The 17,161-nt window shown below is 37.5% G+C and overlaps 1 long non-coding RNA gene across 2 annotated transcripts; it reads right to left on the minus strand.

Moving 5' to 3' along the window:
- Positions 1–4,643: 4,643 nt before the first annotated feature.
- Positions 4,644–10,791, minus strand: LOC144458178 (uncharacterized). Of its 2 annotated transcripts, none has more exons than XR_013487726.1 (2): positions 10,764–10,791; positions 4,644–5,066 (listed from the first exon to the last, which is right to left on the minus strand). It is a non-coding gene; the product is annotated as an uncharacterized LOC144458178 (long non-coding RNA). The 2 variants fall into 2 exon arrangements; XR_013487725.1 differs by lacking the exon at positions 10,764–10,791 and adding an exon at positions 5,150–5,368.
- Between the last annotated feature and the right edge of the window lie 6,370 nt (positions 10,792–17,161).

A 17,161-nucleotide genomic window follows, 5' to 3' on the forward strand; every position in this document is an offset into this window, starting at 1 on the left:
AGCCATTTAATGCTATTACCTCATGGCTTGTAACAAGCATGTGAACATCACTGGACAAACATAAATTTTAAAGAAACAGAAATAAGCTTTAGAATAGATTGCTCTAGGCAAGGGGGGAAAGGAGAGATAATATGACTAATGCGAAAATATGTTTTACATGATTGTACATGTTACAAAGGAGGGAGAGATAAAAATTGGAACTCAAAATCTTTTTTATTGTGCTGTGTTATGGAAATGCTTGTTATGTTCTGTGAATTGAATGTGAAATATATTTTTTAAAAACAACCAATTCAGCTCAAATACCAGTGAGGAGGCTCTACATGGTCAGTCATCAGGATAAAAAAACAAAATCACACAAGACTGAAGTTCCTGTCCTCGAGCTAGAGGATTTGTGTTGGTTTTCACACCAAGGGAGAAAGGAGTTTGCTTGTCCTCTTCCCTTCATTCTTGTTGTTTGTCTTCATTCTCAAGGAGGACCATGGCATCAGGAAGGTGATGTCATGACTTGCAAGTCAATTGGATTAAAGTGATGGAGGGCTGTCCAAAGTCACCAGTGACTCACTTTCTTCTCCAGAGCCACCTGGGTCCAGTGGCAAGAAATAAATCAGGATGAGTAAAGATATCCCCCTCATCCCTTCAATACAGGAAAAAACAGCTGCCACCTCCTTGGGGTTAGTCCTCTCCTTGATCTGCAGAGAAGGATCTCCAGAACTGGTTCTAAAACCCTGGAGAACATTATATGACACTAAAATATGCACATTGATGATGCAAAAGACAGGGTCTGTCCTTCCCCATCACTCCAATTATTCTCAATACCAAGAAAATGCTTATTAGGCTTTTTTCTGTCACCGATATTTTTTGAGGCAGTCCACTCCAATTTCTTATCCTTGATGTTGAATTAAATATGCTCATGGGTACTTTCCCCCTCTACATCTCTACCCCTATCCATTGGCTCTTGTGTTTCCTTCTGGTGCCTTTGCTTATTTTTAAAATTGGAATCCACCTGTTATTTACCTCTACTGCCAATCATATTCTCTCATATCTTTCTTCCAGCTAGAGTAAATGAAACATGAAATGGACAGGAGGTGGAAAGAAAGCTTCCATTGTATCACTAGGTATATGCTGTTTCTAATATAGGTCCATCATTTAGGGTGTGACAGTGACATAGCCACCCCAAGAATCTGACCTCCCCCACTTCTTCTACAGCATTTAGAAAGAGAGTTTCTGCTATATTCTCTTTGTAGTTTATAATAACCTCCTCCTCAACTTACTTTGAACACGTTATGCCCTTATGGGGCATGAGTTCATCTTCTACATTGTCAGAGCATTTTGCACTGAACTTCCAAATGAAGACACCATTCTCCTTACTCAGAGCTTCCAAGTCTGCCATCACTATGTCCTCAGGAAATAGAGTATCTTTCCCTGTTCTTATTTACTTTCTTTTTTCTTTTCTACTAAGGAGGAAAGGAGGTGGGTCAGTGCTCTTATTCCATGGGGTAGAATGGGTAAAGATGGGAAAGTAAGCGTAGGGGTTTTGAGGTCCATTAGGACCTTTCCAAAAAGGCAAATTATTTTCACATCAGCCATTAGGATTGTGAAATCTTGTATAATGCATAGAATCTGAACTATGTCAATTTTGTATGTTTTTTTTTTCCATCACTGGCGCAGGACTTGTATTTTCATTTTTCAGTTGTGGCTTGATAATCTTTAGAAAAAAAGTAAAAATTCCATACATTACATAGAACATAGTTAAATTTTACAAGTAGGTCCTTCCCCTTTTTTCATTCTCACTGGGATATAGACCTAGCACTGGTATTGTTGGATTAAAGGGTATCCTTATGTTGTGGCCAAGAAATGGAAGTTGAGGTGATGGGTATGAATTGGGGAATGGCTAAATAAGCTGTAATATGTGATTATGATGGAATATTATTGTGCTATAAGAAATAAGCAAGATGATTTCAAGAAAACCTGAAAAACTTACTTGAACTGATGCAAAGTGAGCAGAACCAAAAGAAAGTTGCACACAATAACAGCAATATTGTGTGATGATCAACTATGATGGACTTAGCTCTTCTCAGCAACACAATGATCCAAGATATTTCCAAAAGACTCAAGATGAATAATAGTATCCCACTCCAGAGAAAGAACTATGGAGTCTGGATGTATATTAAAGCATATTATTTTCTGTAATTTGCTAATTTTTTCTTTGTCCTGGTTTTTCCCTTTTCTGATTCTTCTTTCATAATATGACTAAATGAAAATATATTTAACATGATGTATATGTTACAAAGGGGGGAGAAAAATTCAGAATTCAATCTTGTAAAATGAATGTTGAAAACAATCTTTACATGCAATTGGAAAAATAAAATACTATTAAGTGCAAAAATAATAATAAATTTTAAAGCTCATCAATGTTTGTCAGTCCAGAATATCTACATCCATAAACAGACATTTTGAATACTGAATGGTGATCAGAAATGGATTTGGTAAACAAGACACCAAGCACAGTTTTTTTCATTAAGTTTAGATGAGCTGAATCCTCACTTTCCAAGAGATTACTGGATCAAAAATCTTTTCTAAACATTTCTGTTCTGGTGCCAATGGAGTCAACATTGCTGAGGAGGCAGTAATTGCTGTTGAGCAAAAAGCTCAGGTGTCAGGGTAAGAAGGCACCTGAGAGAGCAACTAGAATTTCCTTACTTTTAAAAATGAATTTAAATCCTTTTTAATAACATTCTAGCAGGGTTTACCCATTTGCTTTAAACTTTTGGGATTTACTGGTCAGCCAGTCCTACAACTTCCTCATGTAGTCAGTTCCTTTCATACTTCAAGCCTAAAAATCCTCTCAGGTTGATTAATGAAATTACTTACATCAGCTAAAGCTATAAACACTTTTTTTTATACTTGATTACAAGTTGTGAGTGGGACTCTTTAGTCTCTTGTAAAGGCATTTTTAATCTGTGCATAACATGTGATATGCTCATATAATACTGAGAAGATTAAATGGATCTCTATCATTTTCTCATTTATCTTATTTACAATTAATTGATTATGCCCTATAACTGAGTACTTAGTTATGGTTCTATGTCTCTCAACTTAGTTCAGAATTCAGCTGACCTGTAAGGGGTTAAGGTTTGAAATCCAGTTCTCTTGTTAATCAGGTGTATTCTTGTCTGAAGGAATTCTGCTAACCCTGAGGGAATATGGTTTGCCATAAGGGAATTGGGCCTAATATCTTTACACACCAAACTATCCTTCAGGGCTATCTGGTTTGCTATCGAAGAAGTCTAGACCACTATCTTCTAACATGAAAGTAGACTCAAAATAACCACTTCTTAGTCATAAATGGGAAAGAAGGAGGGTTGGTGTTAGGCCCCACTCCAAATTTCCAAACAATCATGTTGTTCCCCACACTTCACCTATGTAAAAAACTCATGTTGACCTCAAGCCCTTGATGTCACCTATCCTGTTCTGTTCTTTGTTCTGTACTAGCCAGACTCTATACAAGGAGAGCTGTTTTTTGCTTGGGATCTTTGGCTGCAGACTGAGGCAGTTTTGACCCATCTTGTTCTCAGGTTACCAGCCTTGATAATAGAATATATGCTTGCTTAGAGAAAGGTGCCTTAATTTACCTTTTTGTTAAATTTAATTCATAACAATACTCAATAATTTATTATACCTCATATGGATATGTTAAAATGTTGAAGTATTTACTCATTATGTACATAACATGGAAATCAGAAATAGAACAAAGCTCAGCAATTTGGGAGAGCCAAATTCAAAAAGGAACAGAAGGATAAATCAGCAACAAGTATTTATTTATTGAGCATAGTAAACTGTATGCCAAGCACAGCGCTAAGTACTGGGGATATGAAGAAAGGCAAAAAATTGTACCTCTTTTTAAGGTGGTCACTCTTATTCAAGAGACAACATTGAAATAATAATGCACTATCTATTTATCTACATCTGTGTGTGTATGTATATGTATATATGCAGCATAAAGGTGGAATTAAAGAGGGGGGAAAGTAGAAGGTGGGAGTATTTTAGGTAAGATTTAAGGAGGTCAAGGGGGCCAGGAGGCAGGGATGAGGAGGAGAAGAATTCCAGCCAGTGAAAATACACAGTAGAGAGATGGAATCTGTTGTGAAAGGAACAGCAAGGAGATCAGTGTCATTGGATTGATGAGCATGTGGAAAGCACTAAGGTAGAATAAGACAGGAAGGAGCCATGCTACAAAAGGATTTAAAAGCCAAATCAGAACTTATGTTTTATTCTGGATTCACCAGAACTCGGGGAAAACTGTCAGATCTATGTTTGGAAGGTGATATTAATAGCTGAGTTTCCTGTGAACTGGAGTGAAGAGAGTACTAAGGTTGGCAGAATAACCATCAAGCTAGCATAATAGTCCAGGTATGAGTTGGTAAAGGCCTACCTCAATGTGGTTGCCCTACCTTCAGGAGAGAAGGTAGAGTACAGTAGAATTTCTGATAAAGTAGAATGGATGATACATACTACAATTGATTATGGGGTAGAGGTGGGACTGAGAGTGAGGCATTAAGAATGATAGCTAGGTACTGGAAAAGTTGCTTTCTCCTGGGACAGAAAAAACACCACAAGCCATAAATAGAAATTCACTATACCTGTTCCTGGATATAGGCATCTTTTACTTTGTGCATCATGAGCTCAGTCCACTTCTTGCCTCACTGACACTTCCCCTCCTGGCAGGGGAAGTTTTTAATCAGGTCTCACATTCCTTTTCCTCACTGTGTCTCTTGCACAGTAATACACAGCTGTGTCCTCAGTCTCAACGGAAGTCATTTGTAGGTATAAGATGCTGTTGCCATTATCTCTGGAGATGGTGAATCGGCCTTTCACAGAGTCTGCATAGTATATACTACTACTAATGCTTGCAACCCATTCCAGTCCCTTTCCTGAAGCCTGGCGGACCCAATGCATGTAGTAGCTGCTGAAAGTAAATCCAGAACCTTTGCAGGAGAGACTCAGAGATCCCCCAGGCTGTATCACATCTCCCCCAGACTCCACCAGCTCCACATCACACTGGACACCTGCAACACAGAGACATTACATTAAAGTCAATAGTCACATGAAGTCACCACTTCACATTGTCCCTTCCTCTCCATAAAACTACCTTCAAAATGGTGAGAAGGAAAATCCAGTTCAGCCTAAATTTCATGGTGAGTTTCCAGGTTAGTCCTCTGGGAAGGACACAGAGCACTTGAGTTTGTCTCCCACAGGAGGTACAGGTACAGGTTTGGGGCTGCTTTTCATCCCAGTAGGGAGGGACCCAATTTGCATGTCTTGCTCTATTCAAAAAGAGGAAGAACACCTTCTTCCTCCCAGGGAGAAGTTCTTTCCTGAACTTCGGATAGTTCTCTTAGAACTAGTGCCAAAGGACTGGGGAATGTTGTTGACACTGAGACTCTCAGAACTGATGGTTTTGACTCAGTGTCAATGACCCCACATTACTTAGATAACTCTAAACAGTTGGATGACATGTTCTAGGCTTTTCTGTGCTCCTAATATTTCTAATTGATCTTAGGCCCATTTCTGAATGTCAAACTCCTCAAACATCTTCCATTTCCCAAACACAGACTGAATCTTTTTTGAATCAGTTTATTCTCAGGGTCTCTTTTCCTGTCCTTGGCACTCTACTGCTTCCTAACTCAACTTTTCATCTCCTTTTCCTAGGATTACATTTCACCTAAATTATTTACCATAGTTTCAGTTACACTCACTCATTGCCTTGATAGGAATAGCTCATATACCTTTTTTAAATCTTTTAGGTGGAGAAATTGAGTTATGAAAGTCACTGTTCACAATAAGAGATTTGCAAGTCTCCTCCAACAAACACCTTGTTCCTCAATCAGACATAGCCTATTTAATGGGAGAGAGAAACTGTTATCCTTTGTGATTATGAGCAAGTATGGCTAAGATTTCATGAGATGATCCTAAGTTCAAGTCCATTCTCATCACCCAGAAGATATAGCTCTGCTGCCACCTGCTGAAATTTTAATTGTATACTCAGAAACATGTTTCCATTCTCACTTCCACATTCTTTTTTTAAAGAAGGATATTTATAATTCAGGGCCCTTATCCTTTTAGAGTTCTATATCTAGAATTTCCAAGTCATCTTTTTTTTTTCTCAAGGACTCAACTCAGTGGGGGAAAAAACAAGAATAAAAAGCCAACAATCCCTCTCTTAATCACCATTATAGCTATGGAGTCTTCATCATAAAGCAAGGACTCTGAGCCATGTTTATTTGGTTTCTTTCCTGTTATTGTTATTACATTTTGAGTGGCTCCTTCTTACTCTGTTGTTTACCAAATTAAGGATAATTTATAATACAATAGAGCTCTGAACAGAGTTCAATGAGTAGAAGAGAAAAGCATAGATTGGTACTCTTCAAGTGCTGACTCCATAAGTCATTTTTCAGACATGCTGTATAAGTGTCTTAGATTTTTAAACTTTTCCCATTTCAGACATAAAATGATCACCCTATGTGTCCTATTCACATAGTAAAGGTTGCAAAACTTGGGAGTGTCATTCATTCTTTGTAAAGCAAATTTAAATAAAGCTTAACATTTTTAACTCCCTTAGTTAACATGAACACTTTTGATCAACCTGAGAGTATTTAGGGTGCTTGCTACATGATGAAGGCAACTGATGCCATGGAACAAAGCTAGATTAGCCAAGCCCTTGCCTTGATATATTAAAAAAAACAATCTAGCAGCTCTATTTTAAATAGAATGAGAATCAGCTCTGCTGTCAGAAGTTGAGCTAAGGAGAAAACCAGCCCCAGGGAATCCAACAGTAAGAACTGGCCAGCAAGGATACTGTTTCAGAAAAAGTAACATTTTCAGTATTATAAATACCCAGATTAACTACAAAAGGCATGTAAAAGAAGACACTATCTGCATAAAGAGAAAGAACTGATAATAGATTATAGAATGATTTTACAAATATAAATATTTGTGTCTAATAGGGTGGGAGGGAATAAAAAAAGTTATTTACATGATAACTTTTTAAAAGTTTATTTAAACTTATTTAAAGGGAATAGCATGCTGTGCATAATATATTTTCAGTTTCAGATGCAATCACTTTTTATCATACTATATTATGGAGATGGTTCCTGTATTCCATAAATTAAAAAGGAAATATATTTTAAAACATTTTTAAAGAGCACTACGGAAATTTCACAATAAGAGAAAGGAAGCCAGGGTGCTGAAGTGGCGGAGACATGAGTTGGCCTGGCCACATGTGTTCCTTATGTGTATCTTTTAACTAGCATACCATGCATCAGCCCACTCTTCCCATTGATTCTGTGCGTATTTGTGGGAAAGTGTGCTTCATATTTGTAGTTGAAAGGTTCACACTCTAATTGTTTTCTTTGCTTTGAACTAGTTATGTCAAGTGGTTTGAGTCCTTGAGTGTGGAGTCACAAATACCTGGGGTCATTGACATTTTGATCATCCAACCTGTAAACATGATGTAGAGGAGTAGACCAACAGGGGAATGTTACATTAGAAACCACATCTTCTGGGGGACATTTTTTTTTAATTTCCTTTAATAGAATATGAACACATTTGTATCAAAATCTGATCATATATTCTTAGTCATGTGACTAACAAACTGGAGAAATCTCTTTCCTCTCCAATCCTCACAACCTCTCAAATGTTTCCAAAATAACAGTAATGCATGAGAAGAAAAAGCAGTTTCAGCTAGCAACACCACCTAAGCACCAAGAATTCTAACAAGGCAGCAAGCTGATGAATTAACAGCAGAGAAGGCTTATTATCCTTAAACATGAACATGCTCACTCAAAATTCCCTCTCATACCAGCTCCTAAACCCTTGGACTGGTGGCAGTCATTTAGCCATGGCTCACAAGAGAACTAAATTCTTCCCAATCCATACTGTGTAGCAGAGGTGGAGGTATAGAAAATCAGATTTTTGCTTTCCTTACAGTGGCAGTATGGCAGCATGCTGTGCTGCAGCAGGTCTTAGCTAGAAAAACTAAGAAACAGAAGGAACCGCAGGAGGAAGTCAGAATGTGTACAACTCCAACAGATCTGAAGGAAAAGGTCCTGGAATCCACCTGAAGCCATTTTTTACTTTCAGAAATCACATGGGCAGAGACTGAAGGCACTGAAATGTGAATCCACCTACGACAGAAAGAGGCCAACACAGATTTCAGGTCCAGACATCAGGGAATCTAACATCAAAGTGGAAGGAGTCAGAAGGGATGGGACAGGTGTATATAATGAAAAAAGATTGACATTTCCAAAGGTCTCAAGAAGAAGAAAATTCAGTTAGAGACCTTGAAGATAATTAAATAAACAGATAAGGAAGATATTAATAACTTAAGAAAAGAGCCCCTTGAACACCTAAAAATTCCAACAACGAATAAATACTGCAATACAAAGAAAAATTAATCTATACATGACCAAATAGAAGGTTCTATGGATCCCAAGGTCTCTTAGGAGGTGACAGCATGGAGTCACAGCAGAATGTTTCCTAATGGTGCAAGAAATAGTGCCAGAAAAAAATGTGAGTTGTGAAAGTTGGGGGCAGCTAGAAGGCACAATGGATAGACCACTGCCCTGGAGTCAGGAGGAACTAAATTCAAATCAGGCCTTAGACACCTGACATTGACAAGAGTGTGTCCCTGGGTAAGTCACTTAACTCCATTGTAGAAAGAGAGAGAGAGAGGGAGAGAGAGAGAGAGAGAGAGAGAGAGAGAGAGAGAGAGAGAGAGAGACAGAGAGACAGAGAGAGAGAGAGAGAGAGAGAGAGAGAGAGAGTTGTGAAAGTTGAATTTATCTCCTGCATAACATACATAATCGACAGCATAGAAAAAATTAAATAAATGCTGGAAAATCTCACCAAAGATAAAAACAAAGAATAAGTGATTGGAATTATAAGTACACAAAAGACAGGAATAGTCTGGAAGGAGAAGAGTAAAAGCAGTAACATTTAAAATTACAAAAGATTACAAAAAAGACAACCTAAGGATTATAGGTCGCGTGGAAAAACATGGCAAGTCCAAAAACTTAAAAATCAAGACATGGAGTCAAGATGTCAGAGTAAAAGCAGGGACTCACTTGAATTCTCTCCCCTAATCCCTCCAAATACCTTTAAATAATGATTTTAAACAAATTCTAGACCAGTAGAAACCACCAAAAGACAGGGTGAAACAATTTGCAGCCCAAGAAAACTGAGAAGGTCAGGAAGCGAGGTCTGGGCACCAGGGTGAAAGATGAGCACAGTCCAGTGCAGGCCATACCAGTGCAGACCAGGCCTCAGCAAACTAGTAGCAGGCCTCAGGGCAGCTGAATCAGTGGCAGCAGTGGTGGTTTGCAGACCTCTTAGCGCACAGATGCCAATGCTGGTATTTAGACAATTCCAGTGCATACTACTGGATAATTTAGGTCAGCAGGAAAGTCTGCAGCACCCAGGTAAAAGTGGAGCATACTCCAATGCAGGCCATGCCAGCACAGCCCCACCCACAACAAAGCAGGAGCACACCTTGAGAGCCACTGAATCAACAATGGTAGCAGCTGCTCCCAGAGTTCTCAGCCCAAAGACAGTAAGGAGGTCAAACAAGTGGTCAAAAGAAGGTTACAGGGTCTCTTTGTAAGCCCTGAGGAAGTCCTGGATGGCAGTCCTGGGGCAAAGAGGAGCACTAGCACACCAGAGCTTACAGTCACAGTGGATTTCCAGGGACGTAAAGAGTACTTGTGGTCCCTCACAGATCGAAGCATAGGCCAGGAGACTAGCATACATCTCTCCTTAGATCATACCCCCTTGGAAGAACCAAAAATTTACAAAATATCAGGCCTTTAAGAAGAAGCTCCTTATTTGATGAAAACTGCCAAAAATTGGAAATAAAGTAGATATCCATTAATTAGACAATTGCTTAATAAATTGTGGAACATGAACATAATAGAACATTACTGTGCAATAAGAAATTATGTATATGAGGAATATATCTAATAATAATAGTGGTAATTAGAATTATTGTTATATTAATTAATACTTACATAGGAAAGTAAGGAACTGTTACACTAAATAAATCATGGTATATTAATATACTGGAAGCTATTGATGCACAAGAATTGATGAAACAGCCAGGTTCAGAGAAAACTGGGAAAACATCTATGAACTGCTCAGAGAGGAGTAGCACTAGGCGAACAATTTATACAATGACAGCATCACTACAGAGAAAAATAATTTTGAAAAGAATTTAGAATTAGTTCAATACAATATATACAACATGAATCCAGAGGATTGAAGATGAAACCTACCTCTCATCTCAGCCACAGAAATGATGATCTTAAAATTAAAACAAAAGGGCAGGCACTTTTAAGTAAGGCCTAAGTGGGAATTTTTTTTCCTGAAATCAAACGTTCAAGAGTGAAATACTTGGGGATCAAACAACACATCATGGTAACTGCATAGTATTTCTCACTGCCATCATTCTTGATAACGCAGACCCACCCTAGCCCCTTCCCAAAAGCGTGGCAGACCCAGCGCATTCAGTAGTCATTGAGGGTGATTCTCTAGAGGAATCTTTGCACCTTTACAGGAGAGGAGCAAGAGACACCCCAGGAAGTCTCACACGTCTGCCAAGCTCCACCAGCTGAAAATTGCACTGAATACCTACAAAGACAGAGAGATTGCATTTAAAGACAACAGTCACGTCAAACCAAAACAACAGTGTCTCTCCATGTGCAAAATTCTACCTTGGAAAATGATCAGAATAAAATGCCAATTCAGGAAGGCAAGGAAAGATTTGCATAAAATGACAAAGAGCAAAGTGAGCAGGACCAAGAGTTTCTACACAGTAGAAGCAATATTGTTTTAAGAACAATTTTGAGCAACTAAGTAATTTTGAGTATTATGAATACACAAATTAAAAATAAAGGACATAGGAAGGAACAGGCTAACTGTGTCCAGGAAGGAACTGATAAATAGAAGTGTATAAATAGAATAAGTGTACATATATATACATAAACATATTTTTGATGTAATGGTTGCCATCCACATCTAGGGTGGGGAGGTGAGGCAGGAGAAAAATTTACGTGATAATATTGTTGTATATTTGGAGGGAATGGCAAGTTGTACATGGTAGTTTTGCAGTTTCATGTCCAATCATCTTTTTTGTGGTACTGTGTTATAAAAATGTTTGTTTTGTTCTATGAATTAAAAAGAAAGTATTTTTTTAATCCAATTCAGGAGGCAACTAGGTGGTGTAATTGACAAAGCACAGACACTGGGATATCCGGATCTGAGTTCAAATCCAGCCTCACACACTTGACATTTAACTAGCTGTGTGACCCTGGGCAACTCACTTAACCCCGGTTGCATCATCGAAAAAAAAATCCAATTCAGCCGAAATTCCAGTGTGGAATCTCCACAAGGTCAGTCTTCAGGATAAAGAAGAAGCCACACAAGACTGAAGCCCCTGTCCTGCAGCTAAAGATTCTGGGCTGGTTTTCATACCAAGGGAGAAAGAAATCTGCATGTTTTACCTTCTTCAACAAGAGAAAAAACAGCTGCCATCTCCTTTGGGTTAGTCCTCTCCCTGAAATGCAAAAGAAAGATCCTCCAGAACTGGCTCTAAAGCCCTGGAGAACATATTATGACACTAAGAATATAAAATATTAGCTTATATCAGTTTGCTCGCTGTCTTGGGGAGAAAGGTGGGGAGGGAAGGGGAGAAAAATTTAAAACTCAAAAGCTTGTGGAAGTGATTGTTGATCATTCAAAAGGACTTAATAATTAAAAAAAGAAAAAAATAACATTCAATATTGATGATGAGAAAGACAGTGTCTGTCCTTCCTGACAAGATACAAGGAGACACCTTGTTTTCCAGAGCTAAGGCTCAGCAAGCAGGTTATGCCCTGAGCTTCCTTTGAAAACAATCCTTTGTGCTCACCCTCAGCATGATCTCAGCCACAGCAAAATCCCAGAATTGTTACACACCAGCATTAGGTGAACTCTGAGTATGGACAAGCACCATTAGTACCCATGTTGCAGTCATGAAGCCCTGCTTTGAATCAAATTTGTCACATTATTAATTTTACCCTTGTCAATGTCAGAGGTCACTACTTAGCCATTAGTATAAATACTGAGATCTCCCCACAATGCTTCAACTCCTACACCAGGGATGGAGCTCCGGTATATGTGTCCATGATTGCAAGCCATTTTCCATCACTTTGAAATTAAACTTCTGTCTGCTTCCTGACTCTCCTGTCTCTATCCTGCTTTGTTTGATGCCTGCCACGCACATATTAGAGACGAGCTCTAGCCTCATTGAAATTACCCATCATTCCAACTGTTTTCATACCAAGAGAATGCTTATAAAGGATTTCTGTTTCTGATATTTTCTGAGTCAATCTCCTTCTATTTCTGACTGATTTTGAACTGAATTTCCTCATGGGTTACTTTTTTCTCAGTATCTCTGCCCCTATCCCTTGGCTCCCATGCTTCATTCTAGTGCCCTTTCTTATTTTTAGAATTGGAATACACATATTTATATTTATATATGCACATACACGTACATACACATGTACATATATACATATACATACATACATATATTATAAATATATATGTATAAGAAAACTTAGAAGGAAGCAAATATGGATAGCTCTAAACAAAATGCATAGTATATAGGCTTTCTTGAAGTGGAAATTTATTGCTGTATATTTTCAATCATCTCATGTTTTGCTGTGCAAATGGGAATGCATTTTATTTTTTCTTTTCTTCTTTTTATTATATTTTTAACATTTAACTTTATACTGTTCCTCTTTCTTTTCTTCTTGTGTGTTTTAGTATTGGTTCAAAGTAATTTAAGTTTTAAAAAATACTTGGGATCTGCCTGTTATTTACCTCTAGTGGTAATCATGTTCTCTCATATCCCTCTTCCAGCTGGAGGAATGAAGGCATGAAAGAGACAGGAGATGTTCTGTAGGCTTCATTGTCTGTTTCTAACAGAAACTCCTTGTGTATGCTGGGGCAGTGACACAGTTCTCTAGGGGCACGAGTTTGTCTTCTCCATTGTCAGGGGTAGAGCATTTTGGACTGAGCTTCAAAATGAAGGCACCTCTCTCCTTACTCAGAGCTCCCAAGTCTGCTGTCACTAAGTCCTCAAGAGATAAAGTATTGTTTCCCTGCTCTTTTCAACTTTCTCTTTCTTCTCTACTGAGCAGGGAATGAGGTAGGTCAGTACTGTTATTCCACAGGGGAGAGGGGTGAGGGTGGTAAAGTAAGGGTAGGGGTTTATGAGGTCCATTAGGACCTTTCCAAAAAATAAATTAGTTTTGTATCAGGCATTGGGATTATGAAATCTTATATAGTGCGTAGAATCTGAACTGTGTCAATTTTGTATGTTTTTTTTCTTCCTTCACTGGCACAGGACTTGTGTTTTCATTTTACTGTCACTGCTTCATTATTTTAGAAAGAAATTAAAATTCAATGGATTATGTAGAATGTAGTTAAATTTTACTAACGAATCCTTTTCCCTTTTTTATTCTCTTTGGGATATAGACCTAGCAGTAGTGTTGCTGGATGAAAGGGTATCCTTTTTGGTGGCAAAGAACTGAAAATTGAGGGGTTGCCCATCAATTGAGGAATGGCAGGACAAACTGTGATATATGATTGTGATGGAAAATTATTGTGCTCTAAAAAATGATGAGCAGGATGATTTCAGAAAAACCTAGAAAGACTTGCATGAACTGATGTAAAGTGAATTGAGCAGAACCAGGAGAACAGTGGATACATTAACAGCAAAATTGTATTAGGAAGTGCTGTCATGACTTGGCTGCTCTCAGCAATAGAACAATCTAGTACAATCCCAAAGGACTCATGATGAAGCATTCTATCCATCTCCAGAGAAAGAACTGATATTGACTGAATGCAGACTGAAGCATGACAATTTTTCACTTTCTTTCTTTCACTTTTTTTATTCAAGTCTTCTTGTAGAAAATCACTAACATGGAAATGTTTTACATGATTGCACACACATGTATAATGTACATTGGATTGCTTACTGTTTCAAGGATGGGGAAGGGTAGGAAAGGAGGATAGGAAGGATAAAATTTGCAACTCAAAACTTTTTTTTTACACATTTGTAAATTGTTTTAACATATAATTTGGGAAAAATAAAACACTACAAAGAATAAATAGAATATAGTTAAGTTGTTATAAAGGTGGAAAATTTGTGTCAGTCCTATTCAGACAGTATGCTTTCAGGTCTATGTGACGTCATTCTCCTTAAAACATGGTTTTCATGGGGCAGCTAGGTGGTGTAGTGGACAGAGCAATGGCCCTGAATTCAGAAGGACCTGAGTTCAAATCTGGGCTCAGATACATAACACTTAACTAACTGTGTGACCCTGGGCAAGTCACTTAACCCCATTGCCTAGACAAAAAAAAAAAAACGAAAACAAAACAAACAAAAAAAACATGCTTTTCAGTTTCCCTGAAGATGATTGAAATCCCTTTAATAAAGGAGTAAAGAAATTTATGTCAATAATTGATCAGACTTCTTCTGGACATGGATCTGTTTGCCTTCTAAGTCACAAGGGCTGCCTAGCTCACTCTTTTGATTGTTGTTTCTTTGAAAACCTAATGCCTGCATAATTCTCTTTAGGAAGATCAACACACTCAGCTGATCTCATGGAAAGAGAGACTACATATCGTCTTCATACATCATCATGATGATAACAATAATAATAATTACCTTTCATATTGCTCTTTAAGGTTTGCAAAGAGCTTTAGAAATACTATCACTTTTTATCCTCACAACCCTGGGAGAGTCTATTCAGTGTGCAAAATCTCTTAAAGGATTTTCCAGGGTGAGAAACACATACAATACACATTCACTGCAAGAGCAATATTTCCTACTTTTCTGAATCTCAAAATCCCTTGGCACTGTTTTTTAACCATTTCAACCATTTTTCTTTTAGTGTACTTTCTGAAGAAAAGGCAAAAATTCTCGAGAAGGCTAAATTCTGTTAATGTGCATTTGACTCAGTACCCCTACAATTTCTTCTATAACTAGATAATAATCAAAATCCTACCCCCTGTTCTTCAACCTTTTCTTTTTTGTGTGCTTTTGCAATTTAATTTTTAATTTTTTAAAATTTTTATTCATTTTAAACTTAAATACAAAAAACCAAAACAAGAGCTTTATGTACACAGCACAACGAAAAAGAGGATTCAGTATGACACAATGAATTTCCATTTTATTGTTTACTTTTTTAAAAAAACTCTGTAATACTACATATCATTTTCAAAGCTACCCTGGTTTTCTGTATTTCCTTCTAGATTTTATTTTGTTCTCTGCTGTGCACTTTTTTTCTCCCTCCCTTCCCATCTCGCAGATGGCTGCGATTACACACAAATATGTTTGTGTGTCTGTTTGTACGTGTGTGTGTATATATGTATATGTATTTATGTATTTGTATGTATGTAAAACCATACTAAACATTCTTCTATTTATCAGTTCTTTCTATGGGTATGGATAGTATATTCCTTCATAGGTCCTTTGTAGTTCATTTGCGTATTTATAATACTCCAAAAGACTTAGTCATTCATAGTTGTTTTTCTGTTGCTGCGTACAATGTTCTTCTGGTTCTGCTTATTTCACTCTTCATTATTTCTTCATTATTTCAGCCTTTCTATGTTTTATCTCAAATCTATCCACTTATCATTTCTTACGGCACAGTAGTATTCCATCATAATCAAATACCACAACTTATTTGGCCATTCCCCAATTGATGAGCATCCACTCAATTTCCAGTTCTTTGAGAGCTGCTATAATTATTTTAGAGCACATAGATTCTTTTTCCTTTTTACCTTAAATTAACTTGGGAAACAGATTTAATAGTAGTATTCCAGGGACAGAGATTATAAACAGTTTTCTAACTCTTTGGACATAATTCCAGGTGACTCTATAAAATGGTTGGATCAGTTCACAGTTCCACCAACAGTGAATGTGTTCCAATTATTCCACATCCCCTCCAACATTTTATCTAATCTGATAGGTTCAAGGTAATGTCTTAAAGTTGGTTTAATGATGATTTAGAGCATTTTTCATATGACTATAGTTTTGATTTCTTCATTGAAAAAGTGCCTGTTCATATCCTTTCACAATTTATATATTGGGAGATGACTCATATTCTTTTACATTAGACAAAGGATTTACTTAGCATATATGAAACATTTATCTGAGAAAGCATCTTTAAAATTTTTCCCCCAATTTTCTGTTTTCCTTCTGATCTTGGCCACATTGGTTTTATTTGTACAAAACCTTTTTGATTTGATGTAATTGATATTCATTTTATGCCACACAATGCCCTCTATTTCTTCTTTATTCATAAGGTGCCTTCCACCCATAAGTCTAATAGGTAAAATGGGCCATATTCTTCTAATTTTGGATAATTTCAACCTATCTATCTAGGTCCTGCATACATTTTGAACTTATCTTATGTCAAAGTTTAGATCCCAAGGGAAGATCATCATAAGTATATCAATTTCATGAGAGTATGCCTGCCAAGTTCTAGATAATGGACCATGGTCTTCTGCTCTCCTATTCACCAATGGAGTGGAAAAAAGCTGTGTGCTTGCTCCCATGCTTTTTAGCATGATTTTTTCAGCCATGTTGTCAAACACCTTCAATGAGGACATATAAGCATCAAAATCAGCTCCAGCACTGATGGTAAATTGTTCAACTTGAAAAGCTTACAAGCCAAGACCAAAGTAGAGGAAGTGTCAATGCATGATTTTCTGTTTGCAGATGACTGTGCACTCAATGCAGCCTCTGAAGCTGAGGTACAGCAAAGAATGGATCTGTTCTCTGCTGTTTGTGCTCATTTTGGTCTAACAACACCAACAATGCTCAGATGTTCCAGCAAGCACCACCATGCCATCCATACATGGAACCACTGGTCACAGCAAATGGAGTTTTGCATGAGGTGGATAAGTTCACTTACCTTGGCAGAATACTTTCCAGGGATGTACACATTGATAATGAGGTTGATGTATGCATTGCCAGAGCTAGTTCAGTACTTGGGAGCCTTCAAAGGAAAGAGTGTAAGACAAGAGATATAAGACTTACTACCAAACACAAGGA

The sequence above is a fragment of the Phascolarctos cinereus genome, unplaced genomic scaffold (genome assembly GCF_003287225.1).
Source record: "Phascolarctos cinereus isolate Bilbo 61053 unplaced genomic scaffold, phaCin_HiC Scaffold_688;HRSCAF=1324, whole genome shotgun sequence".
In the NCBI taxonomy this organism is placed as follows: Eukaryota; Metazoa; Chordata; class Mammalia; order Diprotodontia; family Phascolarctidae; genus Phascolarctos; species Phascolarctos cinereus.